We start from the raw sequence: 19,639 nt of genomic DNA, 5'->3' as shown, positions 1-19,639 counted from the left end.
GTATGTATTAATATAAATACAAATGTAGTACTGACTATATAGACCAGGCACTGTCCCAAGTACTTGACAAGCATTCCTCTATTTAACACTGCCCAAGGGGGTAGATTCCATTGTTATATTTATTTTAAAGATGAGGAAAACTGAAGCCAGAGAGTTTAAGTGAGCTTTTAGAACCCAAACACTTAACCAAGACACCAACAAATTACCTGGTTATTGTGGGAACCCCAATGCTAGAAAGCGAGTGCTTTTCCCAGGCCATGAACTAAAAGTCTGACCAGTTAACAATGCCTCCTAATGCCCTAAATATCAGCCAGGCCAACTTGTGTACAATGTCAGCACACACTTGAGCCTATCCCACTGGGTTTACTCCCAGCTCAGGACATGAAGACACGCCCCTGTGAGGCCCCTGACACTCACTGGTACACAGGCCACAGGCACTGACCAGGGCATTCTTGCAGAGTCACATCCTACCCCAAATCTTATCACAACCCTGCCGGAGGTCAGGCACTATCAAGAAAATGTTCACGCATCTTCCCGTTATGCCCAAGGTGTGAACACAGATAACATATCTAAATTCGAAGAAAATCAACAGACATCATCTCAGTCAACCTGAAAAGTTAGTGACTCATTCACAGCCTTTTCACAGGGCTCCTGCCCAGCCACCCGGTTCTCCTGTACCAGCCTCCGGGCCTCCCACAGCCCGCATGCAGCTCAGCGCTTGATCACTCTCTGCCGCTGAAGCTGATCGGGTGAGCGTTGCCTTCCTTTTGTACAGGCATCTGAGTTGCTAGGCAAGCTGCCGCTTGTCTGTGCCGACAGCGACCCCACTGCTTCGGTCCCCGAGGCAGGCTAAATTAGGTCGTCTTGGAAAAAACAACAAGGAATAAGATGCTGGCTTTTCAGCCCCCAAGAGTAAAAATCCATCACTCTGAAGATAAAATCATAACATCTAAATTTGACCCGATTTATGTCAGGTCTTGTAAATACAGGCACACATGTGGATGCTTAAACCGTGTATGCTGACTGCTAAAAACAACACAACACACTGTCTCATTAGAAAGATAAGAGCTGGCAGGCCAGCTCACCAGAATAAAGAAAAATGGGCACTCTAACTTTACACGCACGCACGCACGTGGCTGTAGTGAAGTCCACAAGACAGTTAGTTGCTCTGGCAATGACGGGCAAATAATGTTTTCAAGGATTTTCGTGTTAAATTTAAACTAGTCCCATGAACTTACTTATTTTCACGAGCTTAGCTTTAGGCCTCCACCCTCAGATAGAGGTCTGGCATCGATTTCAGCCTCTAGGAAGGCAGTGGATAAGAGCAAAGGCTCAGGAGCCAGACAGCCCTGGCTGGGATTTCATGGCTACCAATTTCCAGCTGTGCATCCAGGTAAGTTACTTAACCTCACGGTGCTTCCATTTCCTCACCTGTACAATGAACTCACATGGGTTTGTTATGAAGATTTGATGAAATAAATGGTAAAGTGTTGAGAACAATGCCTGGTTCGAAGTAAGCCCGGGATTGATTTGTTTTAGTAACTTGATAGGGCTTACATACCCCAGTTAGGGAGCCTTTGAGCAGTTCAATCTCATTTCTTCTTTTTCTATGTATGCGCAGAAGGAGGATGGCTAGTCATCCTTGGAGTACAAGCTTTCAATTAAAGCCTTTATTAAGTTTCTTTTCTGCAGTAAATGATCCAGATTACTTAGTGGTTCTGTTTTATATGTTTTGATCATTTATTTGAACTTCTCAACCATCTCCAGATTTATAGTACATGCAGAAATATTGTCTAAGCAATTTGGTTTTGAAATTCCTTATCATCTATATCCATTAACTCAAATGTTTAAAATCCATTGTTCATAAGATCAAAGTTAAGTTCTTTACCATATTGGTAGGTTGGTTTTATTCTGTCATATTGCCATAATCACCTAATTTTCAAATGCATAGTTCAGCACAAGCTGAACCAGAGAAACCATAGGTCATTCATTTATTCATCAAATATTTATTGAGGGTCTACTATAGTCCAGGCCCTGTGCTATGTTTCAGATTATAAATAAGACACTTCCGTCTGATTTGTGTGGTTCAGTGGATTGAACGTCATCCTGTGCACCAAGAGGTCACTGTTTGGATTCCCAGTCAGGGCATATGCCCAATTGCGGGCTTGATCCCCCAGTAGGGGGTGTGCAGGAGGCAGCCAATTGACGTTTCTCTCTCACCGGTGTTTCTGTCTCTCTCCTCATCTCCCTTCCTCTCTCTCTAAAGTCAGTAAAAATATAACAAAAAAGACACTTCTTACTTGAAGGAGCTTACAGCTTGGGAGGGAAGACGCGGAAGTAAATAGACCACTGCAAACGTCCGCCATTAGATGCTGCACTTGAAGTGAGAAGGCGTCAGGGTAACCCTGGGAGAGAAGGGAGGGAGAAAGCAGCTCTGCGTGGTGGGAACAGCAAGGCTACACAGAGAAGATGACTTTTGAACCATACGAAAGAATGACAAGGATTGAGAGGAAAGACGGAAGAGAGTATTCAGGGAAGAAGCAGTCATTTGCATGTTGTTTGGCCAGGGAACCCTCGAAGACACAGGTATGAGGGGCCCAGGATCTAGGAAGGATGCAGAGATACAAAGCTTCCTAGGTTAGCTGGGGCCAGGCCGGTAGCGACCAGACCTAGCAGCCTGAGCTCCATCCTGCAGGCATGAGGATCCAGGGAGGGTGTGTTTACAAATCACTCTAGAAGTAATGACGAGCCGACACTGGAGGCATTTGAGCCTAGAAACAGAGAAGTGGGCTGCTGGGGTAATGGAGAGAGATTATGAAGCCTGCGCTAAGGAAAGGGTGATGGAAATGAGAGTCGATTTAAAAGATAGGGTTTAAAGACTCAGGAGAGAGGGCTGTCGGATTTGGGGAAGAGGGAGGAATCCAGAAGGAATTCCAGGTTTCCTATGCGTGAGAGCCATGACACCATCTAGTGCCATCATGGTGTGAATACAAGTTGGCACAAACCCTTCTAGAAATGCTCCTCAAAGATGTAGGTCCTGTTGAAAGTCCATAGGGAATGCCAACATCACATGCAAAGAGCAATATATTTCTTACTATTTATTCTTTTTAAAATACCCATTAATATATGTGACATACATGAGCTAAGATAATACTTATCTGGGAGTCTTCATTTTTTAATTGTCTGGAAATTAGTTTTCCAAGTACGATGTTAGCATTAGTTCGTTCTCTATGCCTGACATAGTATATATCTATTTGTTTACTTATTTCTTATCTGTCTCCCCCCAGCTGAAAACAAGCTCCATGAGGTCAAGGACTTTGTCTCTTTTCTTCACATCTCCATCCTCAGCACCTAAAATGGTGTTTGACTCATGATGGGTAAAAAGAAACAATCCTGGCCTTTGCTAATGAGGAAAGAAAAGAGAAAAAAAATTGTATTTAAAACAGTTTTTCATGAACAGATCCAATTTGCAAAAATGGAACTGAAGTTTAAAAGCTATTTTTCTTCCTGAAGCTCTACTTCTGGGAAAATCATAGTGCCAGCTTAGACGGTGGTTTTAACTGCCCGGTTACAAATGCTGTGCAGTTGTACGATTGGCAAAGCTCAGCTTCCTTCAATGTTGTTGGATCAGTAAGGAAGTGGTGATTTTCCTTATTGATTTAATGCCAGTTCCTCTTTTGTGAAAAATCCCCTGTGCTGCTCAATGAAACATGGATGATAAAAACTGAACATCAGGTTCAGACTTAAGTAAGTCACTCGTGTTCCTCTCTAGTCAGGTGATGCTAAACGGTTTCTACTTTCAGTCTGCAGTGTTCAGCATTTTCCCCTTTAAATTTAGCAGAGTGATTATTCCCCCTGGTGGGATGCACATATGCTCCCTTTGATCTGTGAAATAGCTCATTCCTGGATGAACTTTAAGCTTCAAAGTAACGCATATAAAATACTGTTTATGAATCGTGGGAGAAATGTTTCACAATCGCATTACTCCAAAATGGTTGCACCAAACCACTCTCTCCGAGGATCCTTTTTGTTTTTTATCCAAGAAGAGAGAAAAAGAACTTGAGGCCACAGCACTATGATAACAATAATAATCATACTTCCCATGGATTTTACTCCGCAGGCTCGTATAGGCTGCAATGTAGGAAACGTATCATCAGCGAACACTTACTGTGAGCAGGACACTGTGCCAAGTGCATAGACTCCCAAGAGGGGTGAGGCACAGTTCCTATCTCTGGGCTTACAAATTAGCTGGGGAGGTCCGACCAAACCACAAAGTAAAATCAATAGTCACAAATGAACGGCCTGGTCAGGAAGTGCCACACAGGGTTCAGAGGAGGTGGATGTCTAGACAGCATTCATAGAGGAGATGGACTGGAATTTGACTGGGACCTTTAGTGGGGGGTCTGGAATGACAAAAGGCAGAGAGGTGGGAACATTTATGGATTCCATTGCCAGGAGTCCCATCTGGCTGAGGTGGAGGTTGTGGCAGGTAAGGAAGGGGATGGATTGGGGATGGCCTTGAATGCCACTCTAAAGACTTTGGGCTTGATTCTGTAAGTCAACTGGAATCATTGAGTTTTTGAGCAGAAAGCATATGAGCTAAACAATGTTACACAGAAAATAGACCAAGCAGGGATCTGTGCTATGAATTTCATTGGGGGCTTTCAGAATTGAGATGAGACCTCGGCCCAGGCTGGGGACAGTAGGATACCTCCATCCTGCGGTACATTTCTGTGAATACTTCTTAGGGATTCCTATAAAATTGTGCTCAGTGTGCCTAACTGCCTCCACACTCCAAGACCACCTGATACTGTGATATTATCATGTGCTGCAAAGAGCTTCATGATTTGTGCATAGAACAGACTCAGGTGTGGCCTATGTGCAGACTTCAGAATCCAGGCAACTTCCAGTATAAAAGCTGGGAGGAATCTTGGAGCCTGCAAAGTCCATCTCCTCAGCTGATCTATACAGAAGCCAGCCCTTGCCCAGTTCCCACGCTCATCGGGGACAGGTCCAGGCAGGACCAGATGTCTTTACTGCACTCCAGCAACGCGCCCAGCACTGGTCCAGATTCTGCTCTGAGATATGTGTGTGTACAGATTCTGGCAGAATCCAGAAGAAGTTTTTGGCCCCCTCACTGAGATAGTTGAAGTTCCTTTCCTTTACTCCCCCCAGACCTCCATTCCAATCCAGTCCTCACCCGAGCCCCCACTTCACTTCTGCCAACTCCCTGCCTCCATGCTTTCCTGCAACACCTCTGCCTTCTAGTTCTCTGCGCACTCCCGGTGGTTTCTCTGGCCTGCCATTAATTGTGTTGTCTTCTTTGTCTGGAACTTTTTAAGGCCCCAGCTTAGGCCTCACCACCTTCAGGAAATGCCCCCTGGCCTCAACCCCTCCCCTAGATATACTCAGGTCTCCCTCCAAGGAGCTCCCACACCACTTGCACGGAGTTCTGTCTCTATGTCTCCATGATGTGTTATCCTCTGTTGATGGGCCTGCCTCCCATCCTTCAACTGTGAGCTCCTGGAGGGCAGGAACTGTGGCTCTGCATCACTGAACACCCCGTATCTAGCCCAGGGCCTGGCACACACTAGGCATTTAAAGGTCTGATGAATAAATGAATGGCATTTGCCTTCATGGTGCATTCATTCACATAATAAATACTTATTGAGCAATTACTTATAATCAGCACCTCAGTAGTCACACTTACATGTCAAAATATACCAATGCACTCAAGGTCCAAATTATGCATGCATCAATTATGCTTCTAGAGCAGCCGTTTGAAATGAATAAAACTAAAAAAAAAAAAAAAAAAAAAAAAAAGACCATACCCTTTTATGTAATGATGTTTACTTTGAATTTATATTAGTTCACACAAGCACTCCATCCATGCTTTTGTTCCGGCCCTCCAGTCCAGTTTAAGAACCCATTGTGGCCCTCGAGTCAAAAAGTTTGCCCACCCCTGCTCTAGAGGGTTAGCATGCACACGCAGCAGGGACTACGTGCATAACCACACATACCAGAGCTAGCAAATGCAGAAAACTGTGCCAGATGTCCCTGAAATTTACAAAGACCCAACCACCAAAAATGACAGTTAGCTCCATAAGCCCTCTACAAGAAAAAAATGCGAAAGAACAAAAGAACCTCGAGCAGAAGGAAGTGGCTATGCTTTTTGTGTGTGTGTTTTCTGTGCGTTTGAGCCAGGGGTGGGGGAGATTTATCAAAGCATTCTATGCTGGGCAGGTTCATCTAAGTCTGAGTTCCTCAAGGGTTGGCTTTAGAAGCTGTTAGGAAAATTCATTGCCATGCAGGAGTCAGGGGACTGGTTTTTATTCCGCTGGAAATTGTTAATGGGGACTGCATTAGCGGCTCCTTATCGCTTTGCCTGATAGAGAGACAGCAGGTTCACCCAAGCAATTCTGGAGCCCTGATCACTGCCAATTAGGGGAGCATTGTCTGGCTGACATAACCAAGTGAGTATAAATATATTTATTGTGATTAGAACGGGGAAGGGAGACAGCAGAGAGGTTGAAGCAGAAGCTGCCACCCCCTTGCCTGGCTCCGGCTTGTATCAAACTCAGCGTGTCTGTCACCAGGTGCTCAGTAAAAGGGGTCACAGCTTCTTAAGGTGGAAGGCACTGTGAGAATTTGGGACTAGCATTGTTTTTCCCAGAAGGGACCCTGTCTCTCCTCATTTTCCCTCCTCTCTTCTTCCCTTTTTGAAATAATTCAGCAAAAGCTGAATAGGGAAGAGAAACCAGATGCCACGTTGATCACATTTTAATTCCACCCTGTTGGCCATGCCGCCCCCACTCAGCTTACCTGCAATTCAAAGTAATCTCGGGGAATAATACTGTGACAGGACTTGCCCCCTCTCTGCCTGCCTGGGTGTGTGAGTCTGTCTGGCATGGGTCTGTCTCATTGTGGACTTGTGGGACTTTCGTGGGAATATCTGTGATGTGTCTCAGAGCTGGAATTGAAAGACCCCGATAAAAATAGTCCCCTGCAGTGGACTAGATATGGAAGGAATTTCAACAGCTAAAAAAAATAGGAGGGCGGTGTTTAAGTCCCATCTGGTGGCATTCTTGTCTGACTGGAGAGAGGGGTTTAAGCATCTGCACAGATTTCAAAATGCAAGCGGCATTTATTCATCCCCAGACAAATGGCCAAGTCACATGGTTATAGGAGTGGTCAACAACCGAATTTCAGCTCATGGCTGAATTGGCACTCCGGCCAATGCAGGGCCAGTCCATCAGACATGTGACTTTTCTTTTCTCACCCTTGACTATTGGATGTAGGGAGCAGCTCTAGGGTTAAGCCTCCGGCTGACCTGTGGCAGGGCCACAATCAAGTCCCAGCCTGGAGGGCAGAGCTCTCCCTGCATAATTAAGCCTGACCTTGTAGCCCTCCCTAATTCTTTCCTAAGTAGCTAATGGGCTGTGGGAGGTACAGCAAGTGTTGTCAAAACAAGGACATTTGTATACATGTTAATCTACCCTTGTTATAATCAGACTATAAAATAAAGGATTAGCTTGCAGGTTGGGTCTTTTGTGTCCTCATCCAGACACAGGAGATCCACCAAGCCCCAGCTGTATTCTCTGGTCTGTCTTTTCTTCAATCCTTCACCGCCCCTCCTCAGGTTCACCTTTGGCCGTGGATAACAGCAGTTACAGAGCTGAGTTGATTTCAGCTACTTCCCTTAGCTCTCCTCGAGTGTGCTGCTTTGTTCCGCACTTGAGGGCTAGAGACACTTCCCACCGGCTATAGCAGAGTGAGGAGCCCCCTCCCCTGGGTCCTGTTCCCTTCCGTGTGTCTTCACACCCGCAGATTGCTCTCAGGCTGTCTTCTTGAATATTTCAAAAATGATTTTCTTTCTGGTGGCACAGATGTAATATGCAACCATATTAGGGAAGCTGTAGATACACAAAATAAATTAGAGGCCCATGTAGGAGAAATGCCACCTGTAGATGTCACTTAGCCTAAAGACATCTGGCCGTCCTTACTCAGCCTATTCCTGCTAACTGCTTCCTCCTTCAGCTGCTCAAAAATTGTGAGGCCAAACTCTTCTCACCTAGCTACCAGAAATGTGTGTTCCCTTTGCTTTTCAGATCATGATGGACAGAACACTTTTTTTCCTGTCTTCTGCCTCTTGTGAGCAATATTGTTTTTGGGGAACTGGAGCTCATTTATCTCCAAGGCAGAAAGAAAGTCATTCCATATTTATCCGTTAACAAATTACCACTTACAGTGAAAATACGGAGGAGCTCTCGCACTCTGCGGCAAATGAGGTTATCCGTCTTGGCTGAACCTTGGCTGATGGACAGCCACTGTTCCCTTCAAGTTGGCTTAATTTTCTCTCGTTGGTTTTCATTGCTTTATAGCAAAGAGAATTCTTGGCTCTTTGTTTGATTCTGCTTTTGAGGAATGGGCCTGTCTCCTCGGGGTGGTTTGTTTTGTGAGTTGGTTGGATTAAACCCCTAACATTTATCGAGTAGCCTATTGTGTTGGGTGCTGTGGGTTCCTCTGAAGTCCTCCCTGCTTGAAAGGAGGATGAAGTCACTAATCTGAATGCTAACTCCCTTCTAATCCATTGTCTTTCTGCCATGTAAATGGGGACATGAAATCGCCATTGAACAAGAGACAGTGGGATGTCATAAACTGAGCTTGAATTCTGTAGTCAGCAAGACCTAGGTTGTACTGCCTTGCAATCTTGTGTCGCACATTCTTTGTTATAAATACTCGTGGGAACAACAGGACAGTCTGTTGTTCTTCTTTGCTCTTCTCCATAATGAGATAAAGCCAAACAGACAGTGAAGAGCCTGGCCTAACTACGTGGTACAAATTACAGATGACTGGCTGTAAGAAGGTATTTTTGGCCTGAACATTTAGGTTGCATTCGTGTTGTATTTGATACATGTCACTTAGTTAAGAGGCTAAAACCTCTTGAACACACACAAAACTCTTGATCTGGTTGAACATTACATCTAGCAACATTTTGATTCTTTTTATTCAATGTACTTCTCACTAGGAAGTGGTAAAAGAGATGATAGCAGTCCAGTTAATAGTATTGTCCCAATGTCAGTTTCCTAGGTTTGAAACTGTACTATGGTGATGCAAGATGTCACCATTAAAGACAGCAGCGTAAAGGGTACAGGGGAACTCTCTGTACTATTTTTATTTCCTGTGGGTTTATTATTATTTCAAAATAAACATATTTAATGAGAGAGAATACAAGTGGGATTGCAATTAGGAAATGAGTGTTCATCTTGGTTTTAGTCCCTGCCTGGACAAATATTTACATTTTGTTTACCTCCTCCTCTCCTTTTCACATATAGACTTTGTGAGCAGTCAGATGTAGGAGCTCAGGCTCATTTTTCTATAGAAGAGAAGAAAGAAGTAGAATAAGCCAAGAAAACCACTGCCAACATCAGATTAGAAGTCCTACTTCCTGCCTCTCCCCACCCCCTTCACCTACACAAACTTACCTCCTTCCTTCCATTCAACGGGAGATGCCACACCTGCTCTACAAACAAGTCCTTCACCTGCACAAGGCATCCATCCCTTCCTGCTGTTTCCAAAGGCTCAGTCCTTCTGTGTAATCTTCCCTTGTGAGTGCCTTCTGACCTGGGGTTTTAACAGCCACCTGTATGTGAATAGCTCCCAAATTGATTTGTCTACTCATATCTTTCTGCTGGGATCCACACCTACATACTCACCCCCTGACTAGGAATCTCTACCTAGTTGTATCACATTTCACACTCCTTCCAATTTATCTTTTCTTCCTATATTCCGTTATCTCTGAAAATGTTGCCATCTACCATATTGCTCATGGCAGAAATGTAAGAGCCATTCCTCGACCCACACTGCCCAATATTGCAGCCTCTAGCCACATGTGCTATTAAGTACTTCAGATATGGTTAGTTTAAGTTGAAATGTGCAGTAAGTGTAAAATACACTCCAGACTTGGTTCAGAAAGAAGAGTGCAAAATAGTTTGATAATATTTTACACTTATTTCATGTTGAAATGACAATATTTTGGATATATTAGGTCAAATAAAATAAATTATTAAAAATAGTTTCCTCATACTTTTTAATGTGCTTCTAGAATATTTTAAATTACCTGAGAGGTTTGCACTGTATTTCTATTAGATAGTGCTGCTGTAGACTTACCTGCCTTTAAGCCACTCCCAATTGGCCAAGAACTCACAGTGATTCTCTCAAGTCAAGACACGGACAATATTAGTTAAGTGAACAGGCTGAATTTGAATCCTGGCTCCACATATTTTGATCCATATGAATCTGGGCATGTATTTAATAACTCTTTGAACCTCAGTTTCCTCATCTGTCAGATGCATATAAAATAGTTCTTACTCCTCAGGTTCTTGCAAGCATAAAATGAGATGATATGTAGAAAACACTTGCTATGGAGATAAAAGCATGTGCAAAGGCCCAAAGTCAAAAGAAAGAACATCGTCTCTCGTTGTCATATTTCAGGCCTTCATCATTTCTAGCCAAAACTTAACAATAGTCTTTCCATGTCCAGTTCACCCTGCCCTCCAGTCTCTCACACTGCCACCAGATTAAACATTTCATAATGCAAATATTATTAGTATTTTAGTTATTCCCTATCACCTTTTGGATAAAGTCCAAAGTCCTTGGCATGTATGCAAGGCCCTCCATGGCCTGCCCTCATCTGAATCACAGTCCCACCCCCTGCCAGCCCATGATGGCCACAGTGAACCAAATGGGCTCCCCAACTCCTATCTACACATACTGTTCTCTCTATCTGTGATGTACATGCCCTCTGCTTGTCTACAAGACTGAGTTTATTCGTTACCTTGTTTGGGAAGCTTCCCTGGTCCCTCCTGCACCTGTGCCCATCCCAGCATGGATTAGGAACCACTCCTTTGGGCTTCTCAACCCCTTGAGGTTTGACTCCACCATCACACTGCTCTCACTTGTCGGATCGACTTGTCTGTCTTTCCTACAAGACTATGAACCAGCTGAGGCCAGGATGGGTTCTCTAGTCCCCTCTGGATCTCCATGCTGGCACAAAGTAGGGCCTAGTAAATGTTTGTTGAGTGAATGCATGAAGTGTAAGGAGCATGGGAGCCCAGTGGCATCAGGCAGCAGAAATCTGAAGACCAGCCCACGGAGAAATCGCTGCTTCTTGGCCATGCAGACAGTTGGGAGAGAGAGGAAAGAATCTGGGCAAGGAGTCAGTAATGGAGGATTTGAAGTGAAAGACCATAAAGAAGAAAAGATCATGAAAAAAACAGAACCACATTTGGTATTGCTGGTGGTTTAGTAACTTCCTCTACATGGTTCCAGGAAGAGACGGGCTCTAGGAAGGCACAGATCATATAAAGAAAGGACAAGATATCAGCAGCCGGTTTGAGGATTATTTGTCATCAGGAGTGGATGCATGGTGACACAAGTAAATGTCAACCTGGTAACTACGTGATGGGACTAATAATTTACTGGGGCTGCTGCCTAGGAATTTTTTACTGTGGTGCAAATGCCAAGCATGGAAAATTTTGACAATTTATAGATATGGGAAAGCAGATAGTGAATTTGAGAATAATGACGTGAAATGCCAGAATAATCACAAGAGGAATATCGGAATATGTAAGAGGGCTGAGAGGATTCCAGCTTTATCACAAGTTTGGATTACAAGAAAATCTATATATATAAAAGTCAAGCAACCAGAACGACGGAACGACCGACCGGTAGCTATGACATGCACTGCAGTGGCCAACTGGCCTGATTGGGGCCCCAATCGGCCCCCAGCAACCTCCCGCAGCCCTTCCCCCCACCAGCCCAGCCCCGATTGGACCCCACCCATGCACGAATTTATGCACCAGGCCTCTAGTTTACTAATAAAAACAGAAATTTCCATATACAAGACCCACTTATCAAAACTTGTAGTGTTCCATAATACATACTGATAAAAGGATGCCTTTTGACCTACACAATATTAAAAAGAACAAGTAATACAAGAAAGGTAGAGAAAGAAAGTAGGACATTTTAAAGCTCATAGGATACACATAGAAAATATGTACTTCTGTGTGCAAGCCATAACCTTGACAACAACACCTTAAGGCTTCACTCCAAGACCTCAGGTCTCACTCCACAGGTTAGCCCACTTCCCAATTTTCATGTAAGAGATCTTGTGGGAGAGGCATGTGTGAGTTGAAGGGGCACAAGGGAAATCAAGATGAGACGATGGAAAATTGAGATGATTCCTTGTCATGGTTCTTGACACTGAAATTTCCATGGAGAAGGTGAAATTTTAAGTTATACTAGGAAACTATTTGTTGTTCATCTGAATTCAATTTGAACTGGGCATTCTGTATTTTGTCTAGCAGCCCTCCCTGGTGAGGTATGCACTTTCTCCTTCATGCCTCCCGAGAGCCACAGACAGCATGTCTCAGTCATCAACTGTTGGTGCATAAAGTAGCCATAGCTAACAACTATTGAGTGCCCACTATGTGCCAAGCGCCATACTATGTGGTTTAGGTGGATATTGTTCACAAGAACACTATGGGGCAGGCATTACTATGATTTCTGTTTTAAAGATGAAGAAACTGAGGCTCAGAGAATTAAATAACTTGCTCAGGGTCCCCCAGATAGCTAGTGGTAGAGCCAGGATTTGGACTCTGGGCAGCCTGACTCCAAAATCACAGACGTTTGCCCACCTCACTTGACATGGCACAGCACTAAGCCAGGGGTAGATACACTGAGTCCCCAGAAGAATAAAAGAACTCGAGCACAGGGTACAATGGGCCGGCTCTGTGGAAGGCCTTGAGGGAGTAGTTGAACTTAGACCAGGAGCTTTTGTTTAAGTTAGAAAAGTGTGCCCCTAACTTTAGACAGAAGCAGTCCCATACCAGAACTCACAGCTTGACTACAAGAGCACCAGATGGCCCTGCCCAGTGTTGTTCAGTGTTTAGAGCGTCACCCCCACACCAAAGGTTCTCAGGTTCAAGTCCCAGTCAAAGGCATAGTTAATCCCCAGCTCCAGTCAGGGTGTGTGCAGAAGGCAACCAGTTGATGTGTTTCTTTCACATCAATGTTTCTCTCTCTCTCTCTCTCTCCCTCCCTCCCTCCCTCCCTCCCTCCCCCCTGCTCCCTCCCTTCCATTCTCACTAAAAATCAATGGAAAACCTCGAGTAAGGATTAGAAGAAGAAGAGCGCCAGATGGACTTTAACCCACTGCAGGCTCAGCCAGGGGCCCTTGTTCAGCGAACATGCATGACTGTACAGAGCAGCCTGAGTTAGATGACAAAGAAAAACCAGTGCAGAGGTGAAGATGCAGATGGGGAGCTTAGAGAATAATGAGAAACCATTTTCTAAAGCGCACTGTAGGGGGCATGTGGTTTCTGAACTCAATTTAGAGACAGGCTCGGGGAGATTGCTGAAGGCCTGAAATGATAGTGGATCAAATGGGGACATGACTCCAGGTGTACGTCAGAAAGCTTCAACACACAGTGGTTGCTGCTCCATCAGCAGCACCAGGAGGAATGGGTGGAGGGAGAATGAGGCATGGTATGTAAGGTGACAGCAGCTTGTTTAGAAGACATTAAAAGAAAACTCAATAGCCTGGAAAAGAGGACAAGGAATAGGGAACAGAAAACACAAAAGAGGGAAAATGGGTGAGAAGATTAATTTCTTCCACTTAGCATTTTCCCACGTGCGGCCCTAAAGGGAGAGGTGACCCTGTTCTCGTTTGTTTTCTTCTCCTAAAGAGTAATTAGACTGGCATACAAGGAAAGGGCCACAGGTGCAGCACGGTGGCTTTAGCAAGGCATCTGGTTACATTGTTCATGATACCCTAGAGAATAAAGTGCAGAGAGGCAGGCCGAATGATAACTACTTAATCTGGGGGGTTTGGAGTTGACACTCAAAGAATGTTGATTCATAGGTTAATGACAACCTGGAGGAGACGAGTCTTTAGGGAAGAAGCTGAGTTCCGAGATAACTGATTTACTTATGATCACGCAGCTGAGGAAGAAAGGAGTCAGGATTCAAACCCAGCTCTGCGTGACCCCAAAGCTCGTGTTCTGTTTACTATGGAATAAAGACCAAAAAGGCATTATGTTTGCTTATGAAAAAAGAGTTGGAAGAGATAACCAGAGGATAGGAATTCAAATCCATGCCCAAAAGAATTGTGACTGATGGAAGAAACTGCCCACGGGGGAAGGCAAAAACAAGGTGAATGACAAACAGATTAAATGTGAGCTCACATTTTGGTTCCCAAAAATCCCCTGAAGAATTAGAGAGGCCTGGCCTGACTCCGCTTCATGGTGGGCAACACTTGGGGTTTTGTCATAATGGTAGTTGTTGAACTCCCTGACAACCAACAGTGTAACACATCACTAAAGATCTGTGCAGCCCTGGCCAGCATGCTCAGTGGTTAGAGCATCAGCCTGCGCACTGGAGGGTCAGGGGTTCAATTCTTGGTCAAGGGCACATATGTGGGTTGCAGGTCCAATCTCTGGCCCCAGTTGAGGCATGTATGGGAGGCAACTAATAGATGTGTCTCTATCATATCAATGTTTCTCTCTCTTTTCCTTCCCTTTTCTCCCCCTCCCTCTCTCTCTAAAAATCAATGGAAAAAATACCCTCACTACTCAGGCAAGGATTTTATATATATACTAGAGGCCCAGTGCACAAATATTTGTGCAATCGGTGGGGAGGGGGTCCCTCAGCCCGGCCTGTGCCCTCTCGCAGTCTGGGACCCCTCAGGAGATGACCACCTGCTGGCTTAGGCCCGCTCCCCTGGGGATTGGGCCTAAGATGGCAATCAGACATCCCTCTGGCATCCCGGCAGCCCTCGGGGGATGTCCACTTGCCAGCGGGGAGCAGGCCTAAACTGCAGTTGGACATCCTTAGCGCTGCTGAGGAAGCAGGAGAGGCTCCCACCACCACCGCTGTACTGGCAGCCATCAGCCTGGCTTGTGGCTGAGCAGAGCTCCTCCCATGTGAGAGCACCCTGACCACCAGAGGGCAGCTCCTGCATTGAGCGTCTGCCCCCTGGTGGTCAGTGTGTGTCATAGTGACCAGTCATTCCCAGTCCTTCTGCTGTTAGGGTCAGTTTGCATATTACCCTTTTACTATATAGGATAGAGGCCTAGTGCACGGGTGGGGGCTGGCTGGTTTGCCCTGAAGGTGTCCCGGATCAGGGTGGGGGTCCCGCTTGGGTGCCTGGCCAGCCTGGATGAGGGGATGATGGCTGTTTGCAGCTGGTCACACCCCCTTCAGGGTGGTGGTCCCCACTGGGGTGCCTGGCCAGTCTGGGTGAGGGGCTGAGGGCCGTTTTCAGGCTGGCGGGTGACTGAAGCTCCCAACCTCTCCTTTTTTTCTTTTATTCTGGGATTTATTTACCTTCTATGGCTGTCACTGGAGCTGAGAGCCGGCTTTAGCTCTGAGGCTCAGCTCCAGCTCTGAGACCTCGGCTGCTGAAAGCAGGTATCTGGGTTTGTTTGGCTTCTATATTTGAAACACTGTTGCGGCTCCAGCTCTGAGGCCCGGCTGGCTGAAAGCAGATTTCTGGGGTTTGTTTAGCTTCTATAATTGCAACATTGTTTCTTAGAGTGCAGCTCAGAGGCCAGCAGTGGCAGGCAGGGAACCTTGGCTTCCTCCATCACTGGAGCAAGCAAGCCTCCTGTTCGCTTCAGCTTCCTGGCTGCTGGCCGCCATCTTGGTTGGCAGTTAATTTGCATATCACCCTGATTAGCCAATGGGAAGCGTGTTGGAGCTATGGTTAATTAGCATGTTTGTCTATTATTAGATAGGATATCTGCTGTACAGATAAAGTAATTAAATAGTCCCATTCTACTCAGTCCAGCTCAGACCACACCTTGAACACTGGGTTCAATTCCAGGTAACACATTCTGAGAAGAATATTGAAAAACTGTGATGTGACCTGGAGAGCAAGGAGTCTGAGCCTTGTCACAGGGAGGCCCCTGGGGACATTTCAGCTTATCAGTATGAAATTGGGGCTTGTGAACATCATCTTCATATATTCAGTGTCTTTGTTTCTTAGGGCAGAATTCAGATTGAAAATTATAGTGAGACATTTTGGGTCGCCATAACAACTCCTGCCCCTTCCACCCCTCCCTGTGCCCATTCTCTGACATCTCAATAAATTAGGGAAAAACAGGACAAACTTTCGGGGTCACATCCAACTTTGAGAACCTAAGATTTAGGGCCCTACTTGATCAAAACTGCCAATTAAAAAGAAACAGAATGACTTGAAACAAGACAAATACAGGTGTTCGTCAGTTTAAGCAAATTCAGATTAAGACCTAAATTTCTACTTGATGGAAGTAATTTGCACTATCATTCCTCTTATTGACAGCTCTTTAGTATCTTTATGGGGTGACTTAATATATAAAAATGTAATTATCGCCAACTTTTCAGCATAGATATATCAAATTAAGCAAGGTGAGCTGTTAACACAAGTTAATATCCACTTTGGTGAGTTTTATGACCAGCGAACTGAAAAAAATGACCCACATTCAAATAATAAATGGGGCTTGGGAACATAAGTAAAAGTGACAAGAAGATTAAAGTAGCTGTGGTCGTGCAGTCATCAACTGTACCCTTTCGAGCTTTGCCCAAACAGGAATTAACGCAGTGCAGACGGTGAGGGAAGGGGAGAGGACACCAGGCGTATTTGCAACGTTTGTGAGTGATATTTCAGCCCTGGTGACAACAGAGCGAGACCATGGAGGCTTTCAAATGTATGACAAATGAGCCATGCTCTCCAAGCCCAAATCAATAAAAACAAACATGAAGTGAACAGAAGGGGTGGAAGGAAAAGAGAACATAAAGGCACCATAATATCCTGGTGATACATTTGAGGGGAAATCGTGATGTGAATAGAAAATAGGAAGTGAAAAAAAAATAAATTAAGGCTGGAGATTTGCAAAATGGTCTCTCTGTCTGTCTCCTTCTTGCCCTCCACTCACATCCACCACTGCCCCTCCCACCCTTCTTATAGGGCTCATTAGATCCGGCCTGATTCCGGATGGATATTTGTAATGCTTCATTCACGTTGGGGTTTGACAGCAGGATTCATGGTGTCTCCGCAGACAGTTGTCATCGCTTTAGGAAACAATAAGGCTAAAACGAGGAAATGGCAAGTGGCGTATCTCCGTTTCCCAACGGAGTAGGTCTCGGAGAAACCTCTCCAGCAGGGTCGGTGGCTCTTTCTGTTTCATGTTGTTGTGTTGGATTGATGTTCTCTTATGGTGTCGATTAAATAAGAAAAGTGGAGGGGAATTAAAAACAAAAGCATTTTAGATACACTTTTTTTCTTATTAGATTCATGCTAAGTGAGTAATGTTTCGAGGAGAAAGAAAAAGAACTTGAAAAATGCAGAATGTATTATGGGGACATTTAATGGTGGGAAAGATTAGAAAATGAGAGAGAAAACTGAACAGAAAGGAATAGAAGGAGCGTAGCTTGTAAGTTTATTAACGGAGGTTGTTTCCATTTCTGCAATTGCCTTAAAGCACATGATTGCCTGGTCCGGGGTCAGCCACGTATATTGCAATCTTTGCCTCTTTGACCAAGGTGTGATGGGCTTGAATTCTGTGGGTGTGTGAGAATTGTTGCCACCAATTGCTTGGCTGAAGGACAGCCGACCAAGAAGGGTCGGGGACCCTAAGGTAGTTAGTAATTATCCTGAATTAGTGCAAGATGGGCACCATGTTGCTAGGACTGGCAGAGGCACGCGGTGAAGCAGGGAGCACAGCCTGAGGAGCCAGCAGGCAGGTACTCTCATCTCTCGCCTCAGTTTCTCAGCTATAAAATGTGAATGGTAGGAACAGTAATAATCCATGTAGCAGAGGGAGACCTTTGTGAAGCCCCTGGCACCTGATGGGCCATATCAGTGACTGGGACGGGTAGGGTCTGCAGGAGGCGCCTTGGTAGTCTGAGCTGGTAGTTCTGTGAGGCGGGGTTGGGTGCTCTCCCTGCGTGGCTGCCCCGGGGCTTCCTGTTTAAAGGTAGCTACACGGTGACTGAGCTCTGGCCCCACAGCAAGGTTTAGAAGCCAAATCAGTTTTCTGTTTCTCAGCCTTCCATTTCTCCACTTCCCTTCTGTCAATGCCATCCTTTCTCTCCACTCGCTGGATTGTCTTGATTACAAGAGTGTTGCACCCTCCTATGACGTTGCAGCCAGGGCTCCGTGGTGAGGAGAGAGAGGCTAGCACTAGCCAGGGGTGTGAGGAATAATGGGGACTTGAAAAGCTAAAAAGGAGGACTGTATATGCTTAGTGGGTATACACTTTTTATAAACGGTTTTGAAATTTTCTCTGCAAGGAAGGGTGGTAGGTAGCAGAGATGCTTTAGAGAAAGACACTAAAGTGTCAAACACCAAGGGAGAGCCGGGCATTCTCCATCCTCCTCCCTACAGTGCTGTGGGGTGAGGATTATGATCTGGATTCCTGATGAGGAAACTGAGGCCTGGAGAAGTTGTTTCCCCAGCTACCAATGAGATCTGAGATTGGAAGCAGGTCTCTCTGACGTCGGGTCCCAGGGATCTGCACAGTTGCCGGCAGCCTCGCCTTGCAGAGAGTGCCAACTTAAGAGAAGGATGGAATGTGCTCGAGTTTGATAGAACATGTAAGTTACACTTGAAGACAAAGATCTTTTTCTAACAAAACGTTTGAGGACAAATAACATTTGAACTTAGAAAAAGTTACGTTTTATAAGCCAGACTGGTATTGATTTAAAAAGAATGAGGTGATGCATAATCAGAGAAGGAATATAATACTGTATGTCAACTGTGCTTTAACAAAAAATAATTTTAAAAATAATTCAGAAAAAGGAAGAGCAAATGACCCTTCATCTGGGCATCACTCAACTTACAAGGCTGCTCCCCAGGGGAGAGGACCTGTACAGGGACAATCTCCTGATTTGTCCCCCTCCTCTTCTATTCCCTCCTCTCACTATCCTGCCCCCATCCCCCCCCCCACACACACACACACACACAAAACCTTAAGCAGGAAAAGAGGAGCTAATTTAAAAAGAGGGCAGCATCCTTGAGAACAGTGGGATCTCCCTAATCCACAGTGACAAACAGGGACCTGCAGAACAGCAATTTGATTAAATAAGGATATACAGGATTTAGAGGGCTCTCCAGTTGTGCAAAGCGTGTCTCTAAGTCCTTGAAATATTTTTATTTGGCTTCTAAGCCTAACCTAGAAACCAAGTGCCTTCTAGCTGAAGAGATGGTTCCTATTGGAAAAATTGGAAGAAATCTCAAGACAAGGCTAAAGGGTGGGACTGAAACCCTAAGAGGTTGGCAGAGGGTCTGCAGGAGGTGAATTGGTAGACAGTCAGGTCGGGGTGTGTAAAGGCAGCCTCGCCGAGGAGGCCAGAGGATGTGTTATGTGGGGAACACACGTGCACAGAAAGATGGGGAACGCCCTGGAGGCTTCTTTCATAAGCCACTCCTTGTGGCCTCCACGACTGGCATCGGCAGATCAGCCGCCAGGAACTGCTTGCTGCTCTCAGGCTTTGGAGGGCCCCTCTAGTTCCATGGTTCACCCCACTTGTCATGCAAGCGGACTTATGCTTTCCTGGGGCTTTGGAGGGGAACTAAGGAGTCGCCAGGGGACAGGGA

At 45.3% G+C, this 19,639-nt stretch overlaps 2 protein-coding genes across 3 annotated transcripts in view; one reads left to right on the top strand and one right to left on the bottom strand.

The window, feature by feature from the left end:
• RPS19BP1 (ribosomal protein S19 binding protein 1) overlaps positions 1–19,639 on the bottom strand; it is a 519,247-nt gene that overhangs the window by 273,960 nt on the left and 225,648 nt on the right. The window lies entirely within an intron of this gene.
• Positions 1–19,639, top strand: part of GRAP2 (GRB2 related adaptor protein 2) — a 69,331-nt gene that overhangs the window by 17,157 nt on the left and 32,535 nt on the right. The window contains exon 2 of one of the 2 annotated variants that reach the window (XM_059681475.1): positions 9,336–9,608. The exons of the other annotated variant lie outside the window; for it this stretch is intronic. The gene's annotated coding sequence lies outside the window, so the exon portion shown is untranslated. The remainder of the gene's footprint in view (positions 1–9,335; positions 9,609–19,639) is intronic. 2 annotated transcript variants of the gene reach the window in all.

This window comes from Myotis daubentonii, chromosome 2 (genome assembly GCF_963259705.1).
Source record: "Myotis daubentonii chromosome 2, mMyoDau2.1, whole genome shotgun sequence".
Lineage (NCBI taxonomy): Eukaryota > Metazoa > Chordata > Mammalia > Chiroptera > Vespertilionidae > Myotis > Myotis daubentonii.
Note: the sequence above shows the minus strand (reverse complement) of the source record. Positions and strands in the feature narration are given on the sequence as shown.